At 37.6% G+C, this 26,833-nt stretch overlaps 1 protein-coding gene across 2 annotated transcripts in view; it reads left to right on the top strand.

The window, feature by feature from the left end:
- The window catches only part of cpz (carboxypeptidase Z), a 57,593-nt gene that overhangs the window by 198 nt on the left and 30,562 nt on the right, over positions 1-26,833 (top strand). The window lies entirely within an intron of this gene.

Here is a 26,833-nt window from a genome sequence, read left to right as displayed (position 1 = left end):
TTTAGCGCCGCATTCCGGGAGTAAAGAACTGGCCACCGAACGTGTTGCACTGCACCTCGATATTGCTGTCACACGGCGGAATGTTTTAAAAGAAAATATTGTAGGTTTGTTGACATAACTTCAGTTAATGTTTTCTGCTGAATCAGAGCATGTTCCCTCAGGCAAGGATTACCACTGAACAACACTGAATGCGAAACTCTTCTACTTCCCAGTAGAACTTTACGACGATCACCAAGTTACACAGTTGCGTATCCTATTTTGTATTGTTTGGAAATGTATAAGCTAAACCTGCGTGGGGTTTGCGCAGAGATCAAGCTAAAGTAAGTGGGAAAAACCAAGCATTTATCCCGAATCAGCTATGCGATGTGTCAGTGCCCTTATCGTAACAGGAAGAATATTAGTCATATTGAAAGCGTGATCGATCTGTAGTTTAGAGGAGTCAATGTTCTCAACCCCGATCAGCACCTCCTCATCAATAAGGTTGAAAACACGACTTGAGGGCGCGTTTCCAAATCCATACGGCAACGAGGAGAGTCCCCGCCCCATATATGTTCTACCAGATGTTCGTGGGCTCATGGAGATTCCCGAGGTACCGTCTCTCCCAGTCAGTTCTTTATATGAATCACCCGAGAGTGCCTTCAGGATTCGGTCAGCAATGTTTATTGCAATCTCTTGAGTGCGGCTGAACGAACTACGTTATATCTATATTAAAAATTGAAGACTTTAATTGCTTTTGTGAAGTGCAACAAGCCATGATGAAAATGCGTACGAGATTATTTTCGAGTCAATTGCACATGGGTTGACGCATTTAGTAATCTAGGTGCCAATACATATTTTCATTAGGTCCCGGGCTGATTCACATTTTATTTTCCAGCAGATGTTAGTGTCCTCGTCACATCAAAAGCGGGAAATGGGGTTTTAAATTAAGGGAAAACAACTGAACGAGCAGATGGTTGTAGTTCCATCCGCTCTTCGCGATGCTATTTTTAGTTGCCTCCTGTGTTAACTAGCCAATTTTGTTTTGCAAAGTTGACGTAGTCTCTGCTGCCATCTGGTGCCCGCAGAGTAATTTGGAAGGAGCAGACGGAGAATTGCAGGAGAAACTCAAGCAGATCATGCAGTAATTGAGTCCAAATGGTCAGTCAAGGTTCAGAGTCGAACACTTTATTAAGAGGTAAATTTACATATATAAAGTGGGGAAGAAGCGGGCGGGGGGGGGGGGGTTTACCCCCAGAGGTGATAAGATAGGTGTGAGAGGTAAAGAGACTGGTTGGGGTAGAAACCATAAGAGGGTAGAAAAGCTGGAGAGAGAGGAGAGGAAAAAAAAGAGGCCAAGAGTTGGTGCAGACAGTGGAGATGGATAGGGGTGGAGATCACCTAAAATTAGAAAACTCAGTGCTCATGTTTTGGTTTGAGGGCATTCACCAGGAAAATGGTTTAGTTTTGCCATGACAATGGATGAGGCTGAGAACAGAGATGTCAGTATAGGGATGGTTGGCAGAGTTAAAATATTTGGCCACAAGAAGTTCAAGTTTAAACCCACAACAGAGTATAGGTGTTTGGCAAAGCCTTTGCCCAATCTATGTTTGGTTTCATTGATGTAGGTAAGACTACAGCAGTGAATTAGGTTGGTCAATGTGCATGTAAAGCTTTCCTTCACCTGGTTTGTGACCTTGTATGGAGGCGAGGGAGGAGATGTAGGGACAAGTTTCTGCAGTTACAGCATGAGGGAGTGGAAGGATTGGTGGGGAGACAAGAGTGGACCAGAAAGTCTCAGAGACTTATCCCTGTGAAAAGTGGATAGAGGTGGAGAGGGGAAGATGTGGCTGGTTGTGAGATCATGTTGAATTTGGCAGAAGTGTTGGTTGCAGAGTCTGGTGGGGGAATAGTGAAGACCTGAGGGACTCTGTGGTTGTCCAAACTTGTTTGGACATGAGTTGTATCTGAACAAGCAGGAGGCTTGTAACATCCTGTTGTGCACCTCCTCTATTTTAGCCATCTTCAAATTCCCTTAATATTTAGTTCCATCAGTCTCTATGACTGATCACACACAGACTCTCAAAGATTTGCTTCTTTAAAGTAAAAAAAAAAATTCTTCATCCAAATTAGATGATCTTTGAGATTATGTCACTGGCTTCAGATTCTCCAACCAGTAGAATTAGCTTCTCAGCAGTTCTCCTGCCAACTCTTCATTTCTCCTGATCTCTGGCAAGTTTACTCAACATCCAGGGACTGAATATGTAATTGATAATGAAGTTTCAATACACAAACTAGAAAGTCATCATTGTTAATGATTCCCTTTCAGCATAGGGTTTGAAATAAGAGACTCCATTGTAAAGAGTGGCAGAGAGGATCAATGGAGTCTCCCTTTGCCCCCTCCCCCATCGATGTGATCTACTGGGACCATTGCCCAAAGAGGGCGCACAAATTCAGTGAACCGGTGCGGACTCGAAAGGCCAACATGGCCTGTTTCCGCTCCGTAAATGGTTATATGGTTATATGGTTATGGTTATTACTTAATCTCCAGCCATGGAGCATCAGATTAATTCCACCAACCAATCTAGTGAATATACCAAAAAGCAGGTCTGAGGTAAGTATGTTTTTAAATTTAGGCTAGGAAACAAAAGTATGCACTGTTCTCTTGGTGTGCGCACCTTCAGTCATCAATACTGCAAGATACTCTTTACATTTCTATGCCTTTGACTTGCAACCTGTCCTGAGATCTTTTGCAAAGCTGATTTTATGCACCTAGTTATTTTCTGATTATTCAAAAACTTTTATTTGTATTTAAATTGTTTACCTACTTTACTAATAATCAGAATAATAGCTCATTATAATATCCATTGCTTAGTTCCTGTTGATTCCTATGATAACAAAATTGCAGAGCAGTTTTACTTAACACACATACAAACAAACAAAAAAATCAGATGCTATAAATCTGATGTAAAAACAGGCCATTCCTGGAATACGGCACATCTGCTAGCATCTGTAGGGAGAGAAAAACAGAATTATTGATGCAACAGAGATAAAATGCAGAGAAAGAGAGTGCAATAATTGATAGTTGAGGTGAATAAATGGAATAACTGTCAACAAGAAAAATAATACAGAAGAGATAAGAAACTTGGAAAGTACATGGGAGTGAAGGGCACCTACTGTAAAATGTACAGAAAGTCATTGGTAAAACAGCATTCGCAGATATGGAAACATTATTAAAGTCTTCAACTGACTCATGATTTATATGAAGATATTGTTACAAACCTTAAGTATTCTAAACTTAAACAAAATTGGTTTTATTTTCTTAATACAGAATAATAAGATCAATATTTAACTTATTACTATTAATTTACTTAATTTAACCTCTTCCTAAACTCTGTGTGTGTGTGTGTGTGTGTGCGCGTGTGCGTGTGTGTGTGTGTGTGTGTGTGTGTGTGTGTGTGTAGAATAAAGAAAATTACCTCTTTGAACTCTTCTCTGAAATTTTTGCTCTCTGACACTTGAGACTTCAAATGTCGGTTTAGATTTATTAACCTGGAGGAGATAGTGAAGGAGATTTTCTTCCTGATCTGTATTGATTCGGGTCTGGAGGTGAGAATATCCAGGATTCACATGAGATTCTTTTTCTGTGGGCCAGGCAGAATTTCTAATTATCGGTAACTTTATGCTGTCCTCAAGAAAAAAGATACATTTACAAAAGAGAGAAATGTAAACAAAGAAAGAAATATAAACAAATGTGCAATAAAGAAAAAAATATTCAGTAATAAAGTGCAAAATAAGAATCCTTAAACAGGTCTCTGATTGAGTTTTATTTAGGAGTTCTGATGGTTAAGGGGTGGCAGCTGTTTATGAACCTGGTAGCATAAGTCTTGTTGCATCTATACCTCTTTCCTGATGGTAGCAGTGAGAGTAGAACATATCATGGGTGATGTGGATTATTGATGACTGTAGCTGTTCTCCAATGTCATTGTTCCATGTAGATATTCTCGATGGTGGGAAGAGTTTAGCCTATGATGTACTGGGCTGTGTCCACTAATTTTTGCAGAGTATTCTGCTCAGTGGTATTGGTACCCCCATTTTAGGTTGTGATGTAGCTGGTCAGTACACATTCCACTCTGCATCTGGATGAATTTGCCAAGGTTTCCAATGCAATAACAAACCTCGGCAACCCCTGAGGAAGAAGAAGCTCTAATTTGCTTTCTTCGTGATGAAATCAGTGTGTTGGCTCCAGGAAAGATCATCCGATATGGTGGCTCACAGGAATTTATATTTGATCATCCTCTGATCCCGTAGTGATCACTGGATCAAACACCTTTGCTTTTCCCTTCCTAAGGTCCATAATCAGCTCTTTGGTTTTGGTTTCAATGAGTGTAAGGTTAATGTTAGTATACTATTCACCATAGTTTTCAATCATCATACTCTTTTATACAGTCCATCACCGTGGTATCATCAGAAGATTTGTAGATGGTGTTATTATCATATTGACCCACACAGTCATAGACGCGAAGCGAGTAGAGCAGGGGGCTAAGTATGCAGCCTGTGGTGCTCCAGTGCTGGAGGAGATAGTGAAGGAGATTTTCTTCCTGATCTGTATTGATTCGGGTCTGGAGGTGAGAATATCCAGGATTCAATTTACACAATGGGGTTACTGAGGCCTAGGTCTTGGAATGAGCATCCTGATGTATGCATCTTTGCTGTCCAGGTGTTTCAGGGGTTGGTGTAGAGCCAGTGAGATGGCATCTGCCTTAGATCTGTTGCTGTGGAGGGAAAATTGGAACAGATCCATGTTGCCACTCAGACAGGAACTGATCTGCTTCAACAGCCTCTCAAAACACTTCATCACTGTGGATGTGAGTGCCACTGGTTGGTTGTCATTTAGGCGGGTTACCACACTCTTTAGCCTCCAGTATAATTGAGACCTGTTTTGAATAGGTGGGTACCATGCTCTGTCGAAATGAGTTTTCGAATGTATGTGAATAAATTGACTCATTGGTCATCGCAGGATTTCAGTACATGGCCAGGTACCCTGGACTGAATGTTCCCATACATTTAGTTTACCTGCCACACAAGCTGAAAACAAATTCATGAATCTTTTAAACTATTCATTAGAAATATCATGGATTGTAGATGTAAAAAAAAAAGTGTTTCTACAGCATCTTTTTGACATTTTTCTTCTATCCAAAACCATTATGCTATATAAGTTTCCCTTAGTATGTTCTCCAACTCAGGGCCGGCACTACCATTAAGTAAACAAGGCAGAAACCTAGGGTGCAGACCTCAGAGGGGTATGGTCAAGATGGTCAGACATCTGGTGTGTGGGGGCCAAAAGTGTACTTACTTCATTAGTCAGTGCCCCGAGGTCTGTTGGCACTCCCATCCTTATTCTTGTGTGCATGGACGACTGCTGGCTGGTGCATGCGCAATGGATTTGAGCTGCTCGAGCCCCGAGCCGGCTGCATCGGAAAGCAAATGGGCAACTGTTCAGTGAGGGGCCAAACAAATCCAGTGCAAAAAAGATGCTGGACTGGATGTGCAGGTTGTCATAATATGTCCCATGACATTGGGCGCGCAAAATTTGCAGCATTTGTTGGAAGCAACTCTTGAAGTTTCTTACCCCCTCCTGCAATTGGGGAGGGGGATGGAGAGAATTAAAGACACTCATACTGAAATCTAATTTCAAAAGAAACCCTGGCTTATTCATATTAATAATGGCACATTCACTTGAACTCTAGTTTTCTCTTGGTGAGTTGGATATTTTGTTTCATAATATATGGGTGAATTTATTCTGCACCATAGTTGTAACAAATTGACATCAAAAATTACATGACAATTGTTTGAGTACCCAGTTTCTGGTACTGTATTACATTGCATTGTTTAAACCCAAATCTAAACTATTAGTTTAATATCTGACTTTTAACACTTTCTGGTAGATTCACTTGAATTTTACAAGTATTAACAAAAAGTTAAACAGAAACTGCATAACACATAGCAAAATTGAACCATCATTGGTATCTGCATCAACCATTCCAAAAAGAAAATCAGTCAATTTCACTAGCAGGAAGCATCGTTGTTCAAACTAAAATTTCTTTTGACAATTGCTTCAATGTTTTGACTATTAAGTAGATGGAATATAAGTGAGTTTTTCCCATTTGGTTTATGACGCATGCAAACATGGTACATGCATTCTAACTGAATAGTGAATGGACAAATTCAATGCTATTATTCCCCACTCATTTTCCTTGAACAAATATTAAAGCAAAGTCAAACGGTAATTGATGAGTGATGTCCATTTGTTGTTAAAAGTACGGACAATGCCAGCCCAGCATTTTACAGCCAGTATTAAAAAATGTCTCTGAGACCCTGTCTGTTACCTTCATGTCATTTACTTGGAGAATAAAAGGAAACCAAAAAAATGCTCTGTCATTCAAGGTCTTTCACTTCAAAGCATAATTTTGAGGTAACTGCAGAGATCGTTCCATGGCTTCCAATAAAAGACAAACTCCTACTGTTTCAACTCTGAACCAAAACATCTTTTTGAATGTAGGGTCTGACTCAGGTCAAGTAGGAGCTCTTCAGTACCTGAATGTCACAGCGGATGAAATGTAACAAATCTTGCTAACATGAAAGTGCACAGTCATTTTCTCATTACATTCATGTAGGTTTCAAAGTGGTGTAATAACTTTGGGTTTCAACACCTTCTTGTGCTCTTAGAGATAATGTGCTGTGACTTTAGAGGGAAATAGCAAAACAATTTGAAGGAATAGTCCTGTCATATGAAGCTTTTACTTCAGTGTTATGAAATTTGGATAATCTATTCAGAATACAAATGTAAATTATCTTAATTTACAAAGATATTGATGTGAAGATATGTGTTGTGAACTTATAGCAATAGGACCTCCAATGTCAATGCTGCCATAGGAAGAATTTTGCTTAATACTACAACAAAAACTCCTGGATAATGTGCCCAATGTTTTTGTTGTTCTAAGGATCCTTCTCACACTTCCAGTATCAGTGGCAAGTGGTGAACATAGTTTCTCAAAGCTCAAACTTATGAAAACCTACATACGCTCAACAATGTTGCAACGGAGACAAGATGGCTTGGCAACTCTATCAATTGAACATGCCCAGGCACCAGCACTTACTCATTGAATTGGTGACAAAATTTGCAAAGGAAAAGCTCACAAAGTGAAGCTTTTATGAGACTTAAATTTTAACAACACAATTCACAAGATTATTACCTCCAACGAGGTTACGTTTATAACCTGTTTGTCTGCTTTTGTTTGTTTCTCTGTCTGACTGTAAGCTAATTGACGTGACTGGTGGGTTACACCAAGTAACTTTAAAATGTATATAGACTTAAAGGTGTGTAAATAATTTTTTTTTATGTCGTGCCGCTCTTGGCAGAGGTATACATTCTACCGAGTGCCCTTTAGTTCAAAATGATTTGTGTGCCAAAATGTTTTCTTTTATATTTGAGAAAGATAATCAAAGATTGATGTCTTACTTATTCTTGCAATTTAAAATAAAGTTAGCAGTTTCAAGTTTTGTGTTTTCCATTTTTTTTTCTTCAAAGTGTGTTTCTGAAAATTAAAGTTGGCAATTTTTGGGGGGGGTGGGTGCAAGTAGTTGTCCTTGTCTGCGACACAAAATAGTCTGGCACCAGCCCTGCTCCAACTTTTAAAATGTTCCAGTCTGAAGGGCTTCAATATATATCACAAGTACAATATGAGATTCCCATTGTAAGGATATACTGAGTCTACTGTCTATTAGCAGCGAACAGTATAATGGAGGGTAGAATACATCTTTATTTCCTGATTAATATTTCAATGCAAAGATAAATTTACTGCTTCAGCATTTTCTACACATTTTCACTGTCAAGATTTTAAACAGAAAATTAAATTTTTGGTAAAAACATATAATTTTTATTTTTTCTGCTACATTTCATTCCATGTGCATGTGAATAATAGTACTTGTGTTTGATATTTAATCAGGTAATAATTTTTATTTGTCTGTTTTCCCTCATGTGGGTTATGGGAGGATAGCTGTTCTCATGAGAGGATAACTGTTCTCATGGGAGGATAACTGTTCTCATGGGAGGATAGCTGTTCTCATGGGAGGATAGCTGTTCTCATGGGAGGATAACTGTTCTCATGGGAGGATAACTGTTCTCATGGGAGGATAGCTGTTCTCATTTCCCGGTTACACTCCATAATTTGCTGCTTTTTCTGTTTGCTTGGTATGACTTTTGTAGCATCTGATCTTTAACATAAAAACTGACAGAATTGAAGAGCTGCATCAAATTTGGATAATTCCATGAGAAAATCTGACGAAACCCAACAAAGGCAAGATTTTTTAACACCTTTTTAAACATTAATGGAACAAAGCTTTAGCTATTTATAAGCTTGGCACCAACCAGTTCTTAAAATTCTACCATTTCTAAATGCTGCCGAAAATCTATCTTTTGTTGCACTACATGTTCTTTATGGATTAAGCCACTGTCATCATTTGCACTATTCCGATTTTGCTTTCAGATCAGGATGTCAGGGGAATTTTTAACTCAATTGCAGATTGTGATAAAATGAAAATAATTTATTAAGTAACTCAAAAGAAAATCTTTTATCTTTGGAGTTAACTGTTAAATAATTTGGAACATAAAAAAAAAAGTTGAGAAGTGGCACAACATGATACTATTATCTCATGACTGACTAGAACACAAAATGTAAAGCTGAAGATTGCATTATAGCCCACAATAAATAAATTGTCCTGCTTTAAGCATTCATCGAGATATTTGTCTGAGTTATTGAACTAATTTATGGGCCTTATTTTACTGGCTTTCAATGGAAATTAGTTTGTGAATAAACTATGATCCAAATGTAGAAATGGTATGTTTAGTGGCCATTCTTCTCCACGTGTCCATTAAATTCAGTGGAATTAAAAACAGAAGTGAGTATAATGAGCAACAAATACCTACACACATGTAAAGATTGAGTGACCAAATAAAAATTTTATCCCAATAAATCTTATATTCATATTACACCCTTCTCCACATTAGATGCCTCAATGAACAATAAGCATTTTTTGGAAAATATTATTTATATTTTTCATATATGCATTGAAATTGTACATAAATTGTCTTGTTCAAAATAATAAAGATATATGCATAGCGATTTAAACCACCCCCTCCCCCATAAATATAGTTCATCCCCAAAGAAAGAGGGAAATAAAAGAAAAGAAAAAAATATCTGGATATCATTAAAACAAAGATAAAAATAAATAAAACTATCACCAAAACATATCTTAATTTTAAGGAGTAGGAATAGTTCCCAAATCTTTTGAGAAGTTTCAAATTTATTCTGTAAATTATATGTAATCTTTTCAAGTGGCATTTCAGCATGCCATCTATCCATCCCCAAATAAACATCTGACTTCCAAGTTACTGCTATGCATTTCCTCATCACTGCTAGGGGGATCTTTTTGAATTCTTTTTGCTGTTTATTTATTTAATTTTAATTTCAATTCTGTATCAAATATATTTCCAATAGAAAAATACTCGGATCCTGAGGAAATTTGACTTTTGTAACTCACTCTAGAAATAAACCTAGTTCTATCCAAAAAGGACTTAACTTTGGACATATCCAGGTAGAATGTAATAAAAGTACCTCTTTCCAGATTACATCTAAAACATTTATCTGAAAAGTTTGGATTTAATCCATTTAGTATCTAAGGAGTAAAATATAATTGATGTAAAAGTTATATTTCATCATTCTATTACAAACATTTATTGTATTGGTCATACTGTCTTGACAAAATTCTAGCCAAGTTTTCTCTTGAATATTTATATTTAAATCTGTCTCCCATCTTTGTCTTGACTTATGAACTCCTCGTTTATACATTCCTTTTTGTAAAGTTGTATACATAATTGAAATAAACATTTTAATAGACGTAACTGTAAGTAAATTTTCCAAATAACTATGTTCAGGTAGTACCAGTGCTTGCCCTAATTTTTCCCTTAAATATGCTTTTAATTGATAATAATAAAATATTGTATTATTTTGTGATCCATATTTATTTTTCAATTGTTCAAATTTCATTAAAGTTGTACCCTGAAAACAATCTTTTAGTCTCTTAATCCTTTGTTAAACCAACTATTTAAAAAAATGATTACTAATGATAAAAGGAATAATTTTATTTTGAGTCAATATCATTCTTGGTATCTGATAATTTTTCATTCCCATTTCCAAATATATTTTGTTCCATATGTTTAAAAAAGTATTTTAACAAAGGCATATCTCTATCTCCACTTAATAATTTATCATTCCACTTATATATAAAGTTCTCTGCATTTTCTTCTCTTATTTTATTCATTTCTATCTGAATCCATGTTGGTTTCTCTCCCTCTTCAAAGAAATTAGAGAGAAATCTCAGTAGCATTGCCTTATAATAATTGTTAAATTTGGTAATTGTAACCATCCTAATTCAAATTTCATGTTATTTTTTCTCATGCAACTCTTGCCAATTTCCATTTCAAAATAAATTTCCTTACACACTTATTTGATTCTTGAAAATATTTTGATGATTATAAATATAGGTAGTGATTGAAATAAATATGCACTCCGGAAAATATATTCTTTTTTATACAATTAACCCTTCCTATTAAAATTATTGGTAGTTCCATCCATTTCTTTAAATCTTCATCAATTTTATTAAGCAAAGGTTTAAATAGATTATGTAAATTTTTACCTATTTTAATACTTAAATATTTAATCACATTAGTTTGCCATTTAAACTGATTTTCCCTTTTACATTGTGTATAATTTGCTGTAACCATAGGCATTATTTCACTCTTGTCACAATTTATTTTATAACCAGATACTACACCATATTCCTTTAATCTTGAATACAGTTTACATAATGATCTTTCTGGTTCAGTCAAATATATTATGACATCATCTGTAAACAAACTGATCTTATGTTCTTTTCTGCCTGTTCTAAAACCTTTAATATCATTATCAGATATAATCAAATCTGCCAAAGGCTCTATTGCTAAAATAAATAATGAAGGTGACAAACAAAATCCTTGTCTACTTGATCTAGTCAATTAGAAGGATTCTGACATTTGTCCATTTGTTACCACTTGTCCATTATATAAAGCTTTAGTCCAATTAATAAATGTAGATGCTAACCCAATTTTTTAAAATACTTTAAATAAAAAGTCCAATTCCAACCTATCAAATGCTTCCCCCCCCCACATCTAAAGTAGCTGCTACGCTAGGTTTTACTCTTATCTGCGATAAATTTATTATGCTCATTAATTTTGTCACATTATCTGCTAATTTTCATTTTTAACAAATCCAGTTTGATCCATATTTATTAATTTAGATAAATCTTTAGTTATTCTATTTGCTAACATTTTAGATATTATTTTATAATCTGCATTCAATAATGGAATAGGTCTATATGATGATGGTTTTAAAGGATTTAAAATCACTGTTATTATCACAGTCTTAAGTGATTCTAGTAAGTCATGCATCTCTCCCACATGATCTAATAATTCCACAAAAGGAAGAATTAACAACTCTTTATATGTATTGTAGAATTTAGGGGGAAAGCCATCTTCTCCTGGGGTCTTATTGTTTTGTATTCCATCCTTTAGAGATTCTGAATGATAAAATTTTTTATAGAACCTTTTAAATTTTTCATTTATTTCTTGTGATTTATAAGTTATTTGATTTGATTCTTTCTTGGTTGCTATGATTGCTCTAGATATTTGTTCTGTTTGCACTTTGCTGCTCAGCAATGATCTCTTCACAGTGAAATCTGGCAGAGTCAACATACTGTTTTGCTTTTCCTCGTTCAACAAAAACTTGTTTTGACCTCTTGGATCAAAAATCTTCAGGGTGACTGGATATCGCAAAATATAGGTGTAGCCTTTTTTCATGGTACATTTTTAATTTGATTAAATTCCTTTCATTTCAACAATTCAAAACTTGTGTCTGGACAAAAGAAAATCTTATTTCCATTATATTCCAAGGGACTTTGTCTTTCCTTTCCTTTGCTGCCAATTCTAAAATCTTCTACTTGATAATGAAGGAAGTTAACCAGTATCGGATGCGGCTTTTGATCTGGTGATATCTTAAAGCTCGATGATATCTCCCTGAAATTCATTAACTCTAAAACTTGATGGAATCCAGCGTCATAAACATAATCTAATATCATCTCCTTCACCCCCTTCTTTAAGTCCAACAATTTTCTGCTAAAATTCTCAAAAGCATCCACTTTTTTTGAGCCAATTGATCTTGAACAGTAGTAAAATTAGTTTGTTCTTTAATGGATTCAATTTTAAATTCTGTTCCTTTAATTCTTTCTTCTACTTTTCATATCTTTTTTGCATATTTACCACTACTTCTACATATTTAGTTCTAGTTTCTGATTTCAATACCACAGCTCCAATTAGCTTCATTTCTTTCATCAAATCTTTCAATGATCTATGCAAGTTGTACATATCTAGAGATGACAACTTTACCTTTTCTAGCCTTTAGCAGCCTCCTGGTTCTTTTTTACATCTTCTTCTTCTGTTTCTTCTTGTTCCGATTGTAGAATTCCTTCATCGTCGCAGGAATCGAATTCTTCATCTGATTCTTCTTGCAGTTGGAGCGGTCTATACTGCTTCCTCCTCGCAGCACTGTTGTCAATTTATGCGCTCTGCGCATACGCGACTCCTCACACAGGCACAGACGTTCTTCTTCTTGCAGGTCCTCTGGCCATTGTAAGGGGTGGCTCAATGTCACAACGTCTAGAGCCACCTCAGTCGTCGTCTTCATTGAACGGTCACCACTTTCTGGAAAGCCCCCAGATTCATCTTCGAGGTAGGTCTTTCTTCTATGTCTGGTTTTGTTTTTTTGTTTTTCTTCTTGCAAGCCAGCAGCAGCTTTGATCTTCTTTGGAGACATCCTTAGGGTGTTCTCTGTTGGTTTAAATATTACTTTTTTCCTTCCTTTTCCTCTCTTTTTTAACACTTTTTAAAAACTGTTTTTGGGAGAACTGGGGTTCTCCAACCTGATGCTACATCATCACGTGATGCCACCAACAATAAACATTTGATAACTTTCCTAATTACGTGCTGTATTTTTATTTAATATATCCATTTCTTAGATGTGAGCAACACATGCAAGGCCATTATTTTGATCCATTCATAATGGCCCTAGAATAGGTGGGATGTGCCATCTCCAGCATTGTGTTTTTACAATCAGAAGTGTGATGGATTTCTCCCTGCTTGCTTGAATGAGAACAGCCCCACTTGCAAAGAACTTTACATTCACCTGAATAAAGCATCTTGCCTACTTGCCTCCTAAACATTCATTCTGCCACCTCAGTACACTGTAATTACAGTTCCCACCTATTCTGGGGCAATTATGAATGGATCAAAATGATGGCCTTTATATAGCAAAGGTAAAAATACATAACCCGGCGTTTTGGGCTTGAGCCCTGCATCAGGTATATTTTACTTCTGTTTTACTATTACACCTGTGATTGTGCCTTGTAGATGTTGTAAAGCTTTGAGGTATAAAGAGGTAAGTCACTCACTTCAGGATACCTAGCTCTGACCACTTGTGGCTGGTCTATTTGAATATTTAGGCATTGGTGACTCCCAGAATATTAATGGTGGGAAACTCTGCAATGCTCAGAGGTATGTGGTTAGATACTCCCTTGTTGGAGCTGACTTTCTTGAAGACAAAAGACAGTCATTGTTTGGGTTTTTTTTATGAAGTGTATGTTACTTGCCAGTTATCAGTTCATACCTGAATGCTGTCTAGGACTTGTTTCAGGTACTGCTAAATTTGATGAGGAGTTACAAATACAAGTAAATGCTGTGATCAGTAAATAGCACTACTTCCGACTTTTTGATGGAACAAAGGACATTATGAAGCAATTGAAGATGATTGAGCACAGGATACCGCCCTGAAAGTGAAAGTTATGGCCCCATTCACTAGAGGCTTTTTCCATCTTGTTTGTGGTCCAGTTTTACCTAAGTGCCTTGATGCCACACTCCCTCAAAGGCAGTTATTGTCATGTCACAGCATGGTTAGTGTAGGGGCAGCATAGTTAGCAATGCTATTACAGCACCAGGAACATGGGTTCTAATTCACTGTTGTTCATCGGGAGTTTGTATGCTTGTTACATGTCTGCACAAGTTTCTATCCCATACTCCAGTTTCCTTCCACGTATGAGGTTAGTAGGTTAATTGGCTACATGGGTGGATTTGGGCTGGTGAGCGAGAAGGGTCTTTTACTGTGCTGTATCTCTAAAATAATTCAAGTTCATTATTTAGAATTAAGCCCCTTGTCTATATGACAGTACAGATTCTATCACCAATGTGTGTATGTACAGATTGTAGTGTAGGATGACTGTAATTGACTGAGAGCATAGCCACATTTACCGGCAGGTCTTAAAGGATTGCTCCTAGCCAGACCAGGTCATTCTGGACTGGTCGACCTACATGTGATATGCTCCAGTCTTTTCGTTAATAAAAGCCTTGGTTTGGATCAACAAGTCTTGGGTTCTTTCGACGTGCTCTACAGTCCATATTTATACCTAAGTATGAACCCTTTGCAAAGAATATATTTTGAACCCAAATCCCTTTGCATGTTGGGAGTCTGCAATCTGTTGTGTCGAGATAAAATTAATCCTTTTGTTCTGTCTAGATGGATAAATCCATATTTCTAATGTTATGCATCATTTGTGAGATGTTTATACCTGTCTATATGGACTGGAGGGCTTATGTTAAAAGGTGATGTTTCCAGAGGAGGTGGTAGAGGCAAATGCAGCAACAGTTGGACAAGTGCATAGAGACATGGGGCAAATTCAGGAAAAATTAGATCACCTTAAATCGGCATGCTGGTTGGTGTAAATGAGCTGCCTGTGTAATGTTACAAATCTATAAATATCCCTTATGTGCTTTTCACAACTTAAATTTTTATTTTTGTGATATCATCAAATTTAACAACCATCTCTTAAGTGTCTTCTGCCAAGACGTTTATGTAAAAAGTTAAAAGAAATGAGCTCCTGTGGCACATTCCATCTTCTGAACTCACTGCTTTATATTGGCCAATCCATCTCCAATGCCAGGAGCTTTCAGTCTCCGCAAATTTTTTTTTCTCAATGAGGGATGTTAAGCTGTGAGGCCTGTAGACTTCTTATTTCCTGTCTCACTCCCTTTTTGAATAAAGGAGCTACAATTGCTATTTTGTGATCAAATGTACATACTCTGAATCTAGAGAATTTTGAAAAATTAAAACCAGTGTATCATCTTTCTGTTCAGACACTGATGATCTATCAAGATGCAGAGACTTGTCGAAAAGAACATCTTTATCAGATTATGACTCCTTCACTACTTATCACCTTAGTTTTCTTTTCTCCCCCTCTCACCTCTATCAATCTATCACCTATTAGCCTGTGCTTCTCCCTTTCCCAAACCCCCCCCACCCCCAACCTTGTTTGCCTGATTTTTGGCATACCTGAAGAAGGGCTCAGGTAAAAAACATTGACTGCCTACTGCTTTCCATGCATGCTGTGTGTCCTACTAACTTCCTCCAGCAATTTTGTGAATTGTTCAAATTAGGGCTCCAACAATATCACTGCCTACATGATTGTAACTTCCTGAGTTTCTTCTCCTCTTTCAGTTCCTAGTTGCAATTATTTCTGGAACATTGCTGTTAATCCATCTAGTAGACTTGCATTTAATATAACCAACATTCATCCCTGTATTCTCATTACTGCATTGTCTTGTCAAGCTGTATTGCATTTTATGTTTCAAATCTCATCAATCCCCAGAAATCAGTGCAATTCTTACAAAAGTTCATATGGCTCTTATTTTGATATTTTGAAGAATTTTTGGATTCAAGTGGATTCAGATTGAAAAACAAAAGATTGCATAATTTTCTGCTTTCTGAGAGTTAATGGAAGCCTAGTATAAAATGGAGGGCTTTCAAAAAGGCAACATGAATCATCTACTGAAAAAAATTAAATAAACAAGACAATTTCATGCTGGAATTGCAGACTTAGAATTGATTAATGTCTGCTACAAAAAGGTGGCATTAAATATCTGGCTTACTGGTTGCTTTCAAAACTGGGAATACTACTGTCATTGGTTGGGTATATGCAGATTTTCTTCTGAATTACTTACATGCATGCATTTGAGAAAAGAGGTCAGGTGCTAAATTCAGATATCTTTTTGTTACCAGCCTGAAAAGAGTGTTTCTTTGGTACAAATCCTTTGCATTTTTAATCCATTTTACAACACTTAAGGAGGCATCAAGGCAGCTCTTGGTATCAGATTGGAACATCAGTTTCTCATTGGAATAGCATCAGAGAAATTATTGTTTGATTTAGTTGTTGTGCTTTGAGTTATTCATACCAGATATTTCTGTTTGCTCACAAAAACAAAATAATCTTCATTTAACAAAAAGATAAACTGCAAAGTCACAAATGAGTGTATTAATATGCTTTTACAAACTATCCTTTGAATACAAATTCTCATATTTTGGTAAAAATATGAATTCAGATTAGATAAAGTAGGAATGTGGTACTAAAAACTGTCATTTGAGATAAACACCCTTGACATAAAGAGATTGGAGAATTTGATACTTCAGTATTGTTTACATTTTTATACAGTGGTAACACTTCTTAATTCCCAAATGAGGAGGTAAACATCAGCTTATCAATGTTGTACATATGCCATGGTTCTTGAGTACCATATTTGATGCAACATAAGACCCACAGGCATATAAGGTCCCCCGCCCAACCAGCCATTTCAGTGGGGAATATTAAGAATTTTTTTAGTGTATTTACAGATAAGCATTTAAAACTTGGACAAAGCATGTAGCTAGAACAATTGGAAAAAACTTTTTTTTTAAATAATACTACTCCTGTAATTTACAAGAGAAAACAAAAGCAGTTTAGCTATAGCAGAAAGCATTTTATAAAAACAAACTGCTGCTGTCGGGCCCTGTGATGGCTCCACTGCCTGCTCTCTCCCAATGGCCCGCTGTTGGCCCCCGTGCTGGTCCCACTTCAAGCTGTCCCTGGTGGCCTGCTCTCTGTCCCTGCTCTTGTCCCACTGCCTGCTCTCTCCCAGCAGCCTGCTGTTGGTCCCCGCACTGGTCCCACTGCCCCACTCCCCCCTGGGCAGTGGGACCAGTGCGGGGATCAACAGTGGGCCACTGAGAGAGTCACCCAACAGCTTGATACCAGTCCCACTGATTCCACTACCCAACTCCCCCTCGACAGCCTGCCCTAGGCCCCAACGATAGATAGAAGTGATGTTAGAGAGCTACACATCGACAATGATCACTTTTGGCATTATTCCCCATTATCACCCTAATTTAAACTTAACATACAAGACCTGGGGGATATTCGGAGCCATTTTTGGGACAAAAATGTGGGTCTTATATGCCGTCAATTACGGTAATTAATTTGGGTGGCCTCGTCACTCAGAAGCACACCCTCCTGCTACACAGCTCTAACAACCCTGATTCAATCAAAATCCGAAGGATGACTGCAAGCGCCCAGTGACTACATGAGTTCATGTCGGGATTCTATTTTCCCTCCCACATCCCAACAGTGTGATGGTAGGCTAATTGGTTATATATTACTCCTCAATTTTAAGTGAGTGGCAGGAGAATCTAGAGAATTGACATGAATTGGCTATAGGGAAATAGGTTTGGGAATGGGACTGATGAGAATTCTCTTAGAATTGACATCGACTCTATGGGCAGAATGGTTTCCCTTTATATTATTTGATAATATTGACCATCAATAATACAGACTGAAGAAAATTACGTGTTTTTTTTTCTTTTAAGGAATAATATGTTAGTGGTTTCTAGTTCAGTGCAATTTCTTAATCTGAACTATCTTGAAAACATTGATAAAAACTGATGAAAATTGCAGGATGGTCTGAGACCAATGCACTAAACATGTTGATCAGACAAGGAATGCTGGAGGAACTCAGCAGGTCAGACTACATCGATTGTTCCTCTTTGCATTGAGCTTCACTTCCCAACCAGCAAGATCGCTCCAAGGTCATTACATGTCTGTTATATAGTCAGGATAATGTGAACTATTTTGTAACTGCGTAAGAATACACCCTTCTCACTGTAGTAACTGTAGTTCAACAATGTATATGTGAGTGCGTGAATAGTTTCCTGAGATGGTAGAAGGCATCAATAGGTAAACTCTCTTCTGTTATTTGAATCTTGCATCTCTAAGTTTTTTAAGAAGCCTCCCAAGTAACACAGAGACATACCATGGTGGCAGCGGTATAAGAGAACAAGAATAAAGCCATATAATTGATTATAAGTCATTGTCCCGCATCGGACTTGTCAGCCACAAACGAGCCTGCAGCTGACGTGGACATTTACCCCCTCCATAAATCTTCGTCCGCGAAGCCAAGCCAAGCCATTGAAATATGAAGGAGAAGAAGAGAAAAATCATTACTGAAAAAATGGCTGGAGCAACAGCAGTTCACCCAGTGATGGACTAGGAGGCTGAAGATATTGAATCATTTAAAATGTTTCAGCAGAAGTGCAATTTAGCATTTAAAAGCTATTTTAAAAATGCAATAGCAAAGGAGAAGGTCAGTTATCTACTTCTCTGGACAGGGGAGCGAGGCCTTGAGTTATTTAATAGCTGGGAGCTTATAGAGGTGGAGAAAAATATTTAGAGCAGATATTTGCAAAGTTTGCTTCTCACCTTGAACCCAGGTCTAATCATAGAATTAAACGCTATGAATTTCAGGGCTTAATGCAAGAGACCGATGAAATTGTTAATAACTTCTGCGCTAGACTAAAAATTGTTGCTGAAAAATGCAGATTTAAGGATATAGAGGAAATATTAGTTGATCAACTAATATGGGAGAGTGCCCATCCCGAAGTGCAAAAGTCTCTTATAGGAAAAGATAGCTTGAAGCTGGCCAAAGGCAGAGCCTTCCAAGCCATGAGGATGGAATTCAAATCCCTATCTATGGACATCCACCCAGAGCAAAGGGAAGGAAGGGTTGATGCTATAAAGAACACAATCAGAAAAGTGCAAAGCCCCCTAGACCTGCAGGAAGTACAGCAGATAACACCCCTTCGATGAGCAAAATAAATGCCCCACATATGGTTCTGAATGAAGAGCCTGTGGTAAAGCAAACCACTGGGCGAAGATGTGCAAGTCCAGTATGAAGAAAACAGTAATACCAGCGAAGATAAAAGACAAGGGGAAGATCCACCACATAAAGGTAAACTACAATGAAGATTCTGACACCAAGATACTGGACATAGAATCCATACCCCTTCACGAGATGTCGGATGAGATGAAAGAAAGAAGCGAATTGCACACAAGGATCCAAATACAGAGGACAATCCAGAACAAGGCTACAATATTTAACCTAAAGGTGAAGCTGGATACTGTATCACAAAGCAACATCCTTTCATTCAGACTCTACAACCAGATGTTCCCAGAGAACATAATAAAAGGGCATCCAAAAGGTGGTGCATTGGAAACAGCAAATGTCACATTAATGGCCTATGGTGGACCCATGATCAAGCAGCTAGGGAGAGCTAAGATCAATGATTGCCATAAGGGAAAGAACATCCTTTGTACATTTTATGTGGTAGATGGAGATGGACCAGCCTGGATAGCCGCCGGGAGTTTCAGTTCATCTCTGTCAATTATGAAATCCAGACAAAGAGGATCAACAGAAACGCACAACAAAAAGAGGAAATGATTTGCACAGAAGTACCTGCCAGGCCATGAGACACAGTGGGAGAAAACTTGTTCAAAGAGAATCAAGAGTGATATTTAATAGTCATGTGACAGGGCCAGAGGACCCCAAAACCCAGCAGCAATAGAAATTCACCAAGACAAATGGTACTTAAACAAAAGTTACTTTTAATTATCTTTAAATATGAAAACAGCATCAAACTTTAATTTATTACTATTAACTTAACCCCGTTCTAATTCTAAATGTATGTGTATGTAATGTGTATATATGTTAGAATATTTCTTTAATTCACAGTCCAATCTCACTCTTCCAAGTTTACTGGTATCAGGCAATTCTTATGCTGTGCACAGAATTTAACATTTATGAATCTTCACCAGGCTTTGTGCTTGAAAGATAAGTGGTTACTGCTCAGGAAGGTTCTTGTTGGTTTTCAGAGAGAAATTTGTTGCTCATTTGACACAAACTGATTCTTTCTGATCAGCCACTTCAGTGTCTTGCGGAAGAAACCTGCCCCATCAGGGATTTCCAGATTATAATCTCTTTCTTTCAGGTCACTACAGAGTTCCTTGAAACATTATATAGCCATCCATCTCCTCTAGTACGGACCCCAAGGGCTTTGAACAGGATGAACTAAGAACTTCAAAATGGGGTCTTCCACAAGCTTGCCAGCTTGTCGTGTTCCAGTCCCAACTGCTGCTCCTGACTGTAGATAGTATTCTCTCTCTCTCTCTCTCTCTCTCTCTCAGAGAAAACCAAAACCAAATGACCCTCTTAGAACAGCAAACTGCATTCAGACTGTGGCACCAGACCCAATCTTCCAAGCCCATTCATCTGTTGGTTTCCAAAACAATGATCCATTACTCCATGGCATGCCCAATTAACACCTACTTGTGAAGTCTCCATAGGAATTCTTCAAAGTTTTTGCAAAAGCACTGGGAGCCTGGACTGCCTGGCTTGAGTCAAGCTCTTGCATTTTAAATGAGATACTTTTTGATGTGTTTGTATTTGTTTGTGACCTACACTATATAAAAAAACCCCACAATTTATCTCCTTTAAAACATATCTATATACAATATAAAATATAATCTGTCACAATAGCCTGTTACTACTCTAAGTTTCCATTTGTCAAAAGAGTGAAAGACCTGAGAGTGTCAACTATCACCTCAAAAATTAGAGTGATCCTTGCTGAACAAGGAATATCTGAGAAAGTAATATGTGGCAATGGAACACAGTTCACATCACAAGAATTCAGAAAGCTGGCTGCAGAGAATGAGTTTGTTATCACTACATCGTCCCTATACTACCCCAAAGGTCATGGGTTCATTGAAAGACAAGTGCAAACTGTGTAATGCACACTAGTTAAGTGTCACAAAACAAAAGAGGGCCCATATCTCGCTCTTCTATCATGATGAGCATGTGGTATTTGCATCTACCACATAGAACGTACAAAGGATATTCTTTCCCTTATGGCTGACATGAAGTTCCCAGCAGAACTTCTAAATGGCAGGAGATAGAAAACAACTCTGCAAAGCAAAATACACCCTCCAGAAGACCAGGAGGAAACCATAAGAAGACTGGCTGACATGCACAAACATTGCCAGACCTCTTCAGAGGGCAGCATGTGCATATTCAAGACCCGATGTTGAAACATGGATCCTAGCAAAGGTCATCAGAGGAGCTAAGACACCAAGATCATACATTGTCGTGACAGACTCTGGCAATCAGCTGAGGAGGAACAGAATTCATATTTGGCCAACACAATGTGAGAAGAAGCAGAAAGCTTTAATACCATCAAAGACTGCAACATCAATATCAAATGAGTTATCAAGTGAAGAGACCACAACCACTAATACTGAAACATCAACACAGCAGTTGTAAAGTGAAGCACAACAAGCAACATTATCTACACGTGTACCAGCAACACAGAGCCCAACGGTCACATCCAAATCCACAAGATAATGAAGCAACATACTGCCGCCAGTGGGATATCGATAAGAACTATTAAAAAAAATATTTGTGTAAATAAACTAGTGGACAAGTTCAATTACTTAAGTTGCACTGGAAAGAAAGTGATAAAGAACACTAATTTTTCTTTATTTTGTAACTGCGTAAGAATACTCCTTTCCCAATGTAGTAACTGTAGTACACTTCTGTGGGGTGTGTGTGTGTGTGTGTGTGTGTGTGTGTGTGTGTGTGTGTGTGTGTGTGTGTGTGTGTGTGTGTGTGTGTGTGTGTGTGTGTGTGTGTGTGTGTGTCTGTGTGTGTGTGTGTGAACAGTTTCCTGAGATGGTGGAAGGCATTAGTAAGTAAAATTTCTTCTGTTATTTGAATCTTGCATCTCAAAGTTATTTAAGAAGCCTCCCAAATAACAAGAGACATAACAATGTCAATTAGTTTTCATTTGTGCAGTGTATTCAACTGGTCTCTCTCTTTCCCTCACCCCTCTCTCTCCCTTCTTCCAGCTTCCCACTCCTTTCCCATCCTCCTCTCACAGAGCTAACCTCATTTGCCCTCTACCCTCTCCTTCTTCTCTTCTACCCTCCTACCTGTATCCACCTATTGCCTCTGACCTGTTAGCATGTGTTCCTCTTCTTCCCTTTCTGCTCTTCTCAACCCCATCCTCCACCTTTTTATTCAGGCATCTGGATGATTTTCAACACTACTGAGGAAGAGCTCAGGCCCAAAATGTTATTTGCCTTTTGCTTCCTGTGGATGCTGGTGACCTGCTGAGTTTCTCCAGCACTTTTGTGTACTGAAGTGTATTTTCCTCCTGTGTAATTACCTCAGAACATCAACTAGGCCAATACCAAGTGCCCTTTAAGCTTCCCAAACATTCTGAAACCAAATTTCTTACATTGGGTCCAAATGAAACAAAGGAGGTCTAATGTAGTAATCATATTTTGATTGGGGTGGGAGGGGGAAAGGAAGGGATGCAATCATGATTGAGTCTCTGAATTGAGAACATTACTTAAGGTTTAAATTTTTTAAAATGATTCATGGATTGGATTAATTAAATTTAGGGATATGGCTGAAGGAAGAATATGTGGGAAAAAGTATAATGAAGCTTTTCCTGCATGCACATGCCCCTTTCACAAAGCTCAAATGAATAGAGAGGAGTACAGAGATAGTTACTGACAAAATAGCCAGATGTCTTTGCATGAATACATTTGAAAAAGTCCAGCTTCACTGTCCATATCAGAACAAAAAAATTGCTGAAGTTTTATGAAGAATTAATTAGCTTTATGAAGACCCTCCCCCCAAAAAGGAAAAAAATGTCAATCTTTATGGTTTTTCTTGAGAAGTAAACATCTGGCAAAATGGACAAATTGCTTCATAAAAACAGCTACAGATACAAATGAGACACCAAGAGCACACAAAGATACAAGATAGAAGGAGCAGGAATCGCCATTCTGCCCATCAGGCTAGGTCCATCATTGAAAGTGATCAGGGCTGTCTGCCCAGACCTCAGCTCCTGCACCAGCTACCACTATCCACAGTCTGTTGATAATTACAAACAAAATAGATTGGGTAAACGCAGAGTCTTTTGCCCAGAGTAGGGGAATTGGCAATCCGAGAACATAAGTGAACGGGGGTTGGGGGAAGGAAAGAAGAGATTTAACAGAAATTTGAAGGGTAACTTTTATAAGGTGGTGGGTGTATGGAATGGACTGTCAGAGGAGGTAGTGGAGGCAGTTGCTATTGTAATGTTAAAGGGTCAATTGGTTAGGATGGTTTTTGGAAGGATTTGGGCCAAATACAAACAGGAGGGATTAATATGGGTGGGACGCTTTGGTCAGTGTGGGCAAGTTTGGCCAGCACGGGATAGGCTTGTTATTATGTAGATGGTTTCCCAAGGCAATGGGAAATGTGGACAAAGTCAGTGGAAGGGAGGTTGGTTTGCCTGAACCACGTTCACAGCACCCTATAGTTTTTTGCGGACTTGATCAGAACATTTCCTGTATCAAACTGCGGTGCATACAAATGGGATACTATAATGTGCTGTGAAAGTCATCACTGCCACTAGGAACAAGAACCACATGGATGGAACTGGGAGATGAACCTTATCTACTCTGATTGATACTAGATGTGAACATGTTCAGAAGGTATTCAAAACACTAATGCCACTTCAACCATTGACATTTAGGAAAAAGAGCAGACAAACCTGGAAAGGATCAGAAACCAATGAAGTCTCTTTCTTCCCTCTGTATGTACATGAACAAACAGGAGCAGGAGGAGGCCATCAATCTCTTCAAGCCATTCAATGTAATCATGGCTGATTATGCTGCCATCCACTCCTCATCTGTGCCATTTCTCTGTACCCCTCTACTCTTTGATCTATCAGATATCAAAATCAGAATTTATTGTCATGAACATGTCACAAAAATTGTTGCTTTGCAGCAGTGCAAATATTTATATAAACCACATTGCAAAATAAATAAAATAGTTCAAGATAAAGAAAATGATAAACTAAGGTAGTGTCTGTGGTTCATTCAGAAATTTGGTTTATCCACTTCCACTTTTAATACTTCGAATGATCCAATTCCATAACTTGCTGAAGTAGAGAGTTGCAGATATTCACCACCCTCCGTGCGAAGAAATATGTTCTGCTTCACTTTTAAATAACTGGCCCACTTAGCTTGTACTTCTGGCCCTTGTTTGAGTCTTTCCCACTAGTGGAAAAAACCTCAACATTGCAATTTCTAATGCAGAGAATCTTAACTCCAGTACAATAAGTTATTTTAGATGACCTGAATAACATGTTAACCATGTTTGCAGAAATTGTACATTGGGTGAATCCTACAAAAAATATTTTAGAACAGAAGAACAAAAGGCAGGACATAAGATTTTATTTTGCAAAATTCATAAATGCTGTGTGAAATAAAGTTGATTTTATTAATCCAAATTAACACCATATTTTAATAATTTTCTTTTAAATTTAGACATACGGTATGATAACAGGCTATTTTGTCCCACAAGTCAGTGCCGCCCAATTTAATAATATAATTTAAAGGCAAATTAATATAGCAGGACTTTTCTATATTTATTATTATTAAAAGACAAATTCTGGTTTTACAAATTCATTAGAAACAGGGCTGCCTTGCATAATCACTATCCTGTCAGGCACAGCCGGCAGTACAGATTTCCATTGTACGGTTTCATTCTCAAATCTTTGGACTCTAATGAATCAACAAAGGGTTCTGTAGGGGTTTGACTGATCATTGGATTTCTTTGTGTTCACTCACCAGCACTTTCTGAATATACTGACTAATCTGGATGAGGCTGGGGTAATTATTGAAAATGAATGGTTACAATCAGATATCTCGTGATATCCAGTGACACTTCAATCTTACAAAGCTGGGATATGTTTGAGATTTATTTTATGTTGTAAGGAAAGATGGAAATTCATATGTACATTATAAAGCACTGTTTGGGTTTTCATTAATGCTGGAAAGTCTGGAGCTGCTCATAATCAAATTAATAACAATAATTTAACATAGGCTATGATTACCACATTTGTAGCAAATTAATGGTTAGTGAAAAGGACATTTATCTCAAGTTTCCTGTCTTTTTCAAGTGGATATACCTATCCAATAAATTCATTTGCATTCTGGGAATTTAGCTCGTTTTATCCTGAATCAAGAATAATGCCCCATTTTATGGTCTCCCTTTGTGTTAGATAGAGATTACAGATTTGGGGAAAAAAAGGATTAAAAAAAATATTTCATGGAAATAGGCTATTGGAGAATCATGTTAATAGCCATCAATAAGCACTCATCCAATATAATACACATCCTGTCAACTTAATCACCTCACCATCACGGCTATCCCCTATCAAATCCTTCTGTCACTCATCTAACTCCAGGGGCAGCTTACAGTTGCAGACAAACGTACCAAAAAGCACAACATTGGCCTGTGATAGGAAACCTGAACATCCAGTGAAAACATTGAGTCATAGAGAGAATGTCTAAACTTCATACAGACAAAATCCAAGATAAGGATCATTTCTGGAGCTGTGAAGCTGTATTACTCATCTCTTCCACAGCCATGTTTATGTCATTTCAATCTTGAAACATTCCAAAGTGTGTAACAGCAAGTGAAGTAGAACTGAAATTTAGACAATATTGTAATGTAGAACACATACCACTTCAATGTAGCTGGCACAGTGGTCCTGCTCCCTGGAGAAAGTGTCCTCATTGGTATTGAAAAACCTAGACATAAGCCTATACACTTAAATCTAAGAATGACTAAAATTTAAAATGAAGCTTTCAATAAATACAACCAAAATGTATATTTTGCAATAACATTTATTGAATTTAATGAATTAGCTGTTTGCCTCTTTTAAGAATTTTCTTTATTGAAGTTTTATAACCATATAACTATATAACAATTAAAGCACGGAAACAGGCAATTTTTGCCCTTCTAGTCTGCACCAAACTAAGTACTCTCCTCTAGCCCCACCTACCTGCACCCTGCCCATAACCCTCCATTCCCCTTCCATCCATATATCTATCTAATTTTTCCTTAAATGACAAAATTGACCTGCCGCCACTACTTCTCCTGGAAGCTCATTCCACACAGTCACCAGCCATCTCTGAGTAAAGAAGATCCCCCTCATGTTACTTCTAAACTTTTGCCCCTTAACTCTTAACCTCTTGTTTCAATCTCTCCTACTCTCAATGGAAAAAGCCTATCCACATCAACTCTATCTATCCCTCTCATAATCTTAAATACCTCTATCAAATCCCCTCTCAACCTTCTACATTCCAAAGAATAAAGACCTAATTTGCTCAATCTTTCTTTCTAATCTAGATTCTGAAACCCAGGTAATATTTCTCTAAATCTTCTCTGCACTCTCTCTACCTTGTTGATAGCCTTCCTATAATTCAGTGACCAGAACTGCAAAGAGTACTATAAATTTGGCCTCACCAATGCCTTGAACAGTCTCAATATCACTTCCCAATTCCTGTATTCTATACATTGATTTATAAAGGCCAGCATGCCAAAAGCCTTCTTCACATGAGATTCTACCTTCAGGGAATGATGCACCGTTATTCCTAGATCTTTCTGCTCCACTGC

Source organism: Narcine bancroftii, chromosome 3, assembly GCF_036971445.1.
Source record: "Narcine bancroftii isolate sNarBan1 chromosome 3, sNarBan1.hap1, whole genome shotgun sequence".
NCBI classification, from domain to species: domain Eukaryota; kingdom Metazoa; phylum Chordata; class Chondrichthyes; order Torpediniformes; family Narcinidae; genus Narcine; species Narcine bancroftii.
The sequence above is the reverse complement of the archived record's forward strand: the minus strand, read 5'-3'. Positions and strand labels throughout refer to the sequence as shown.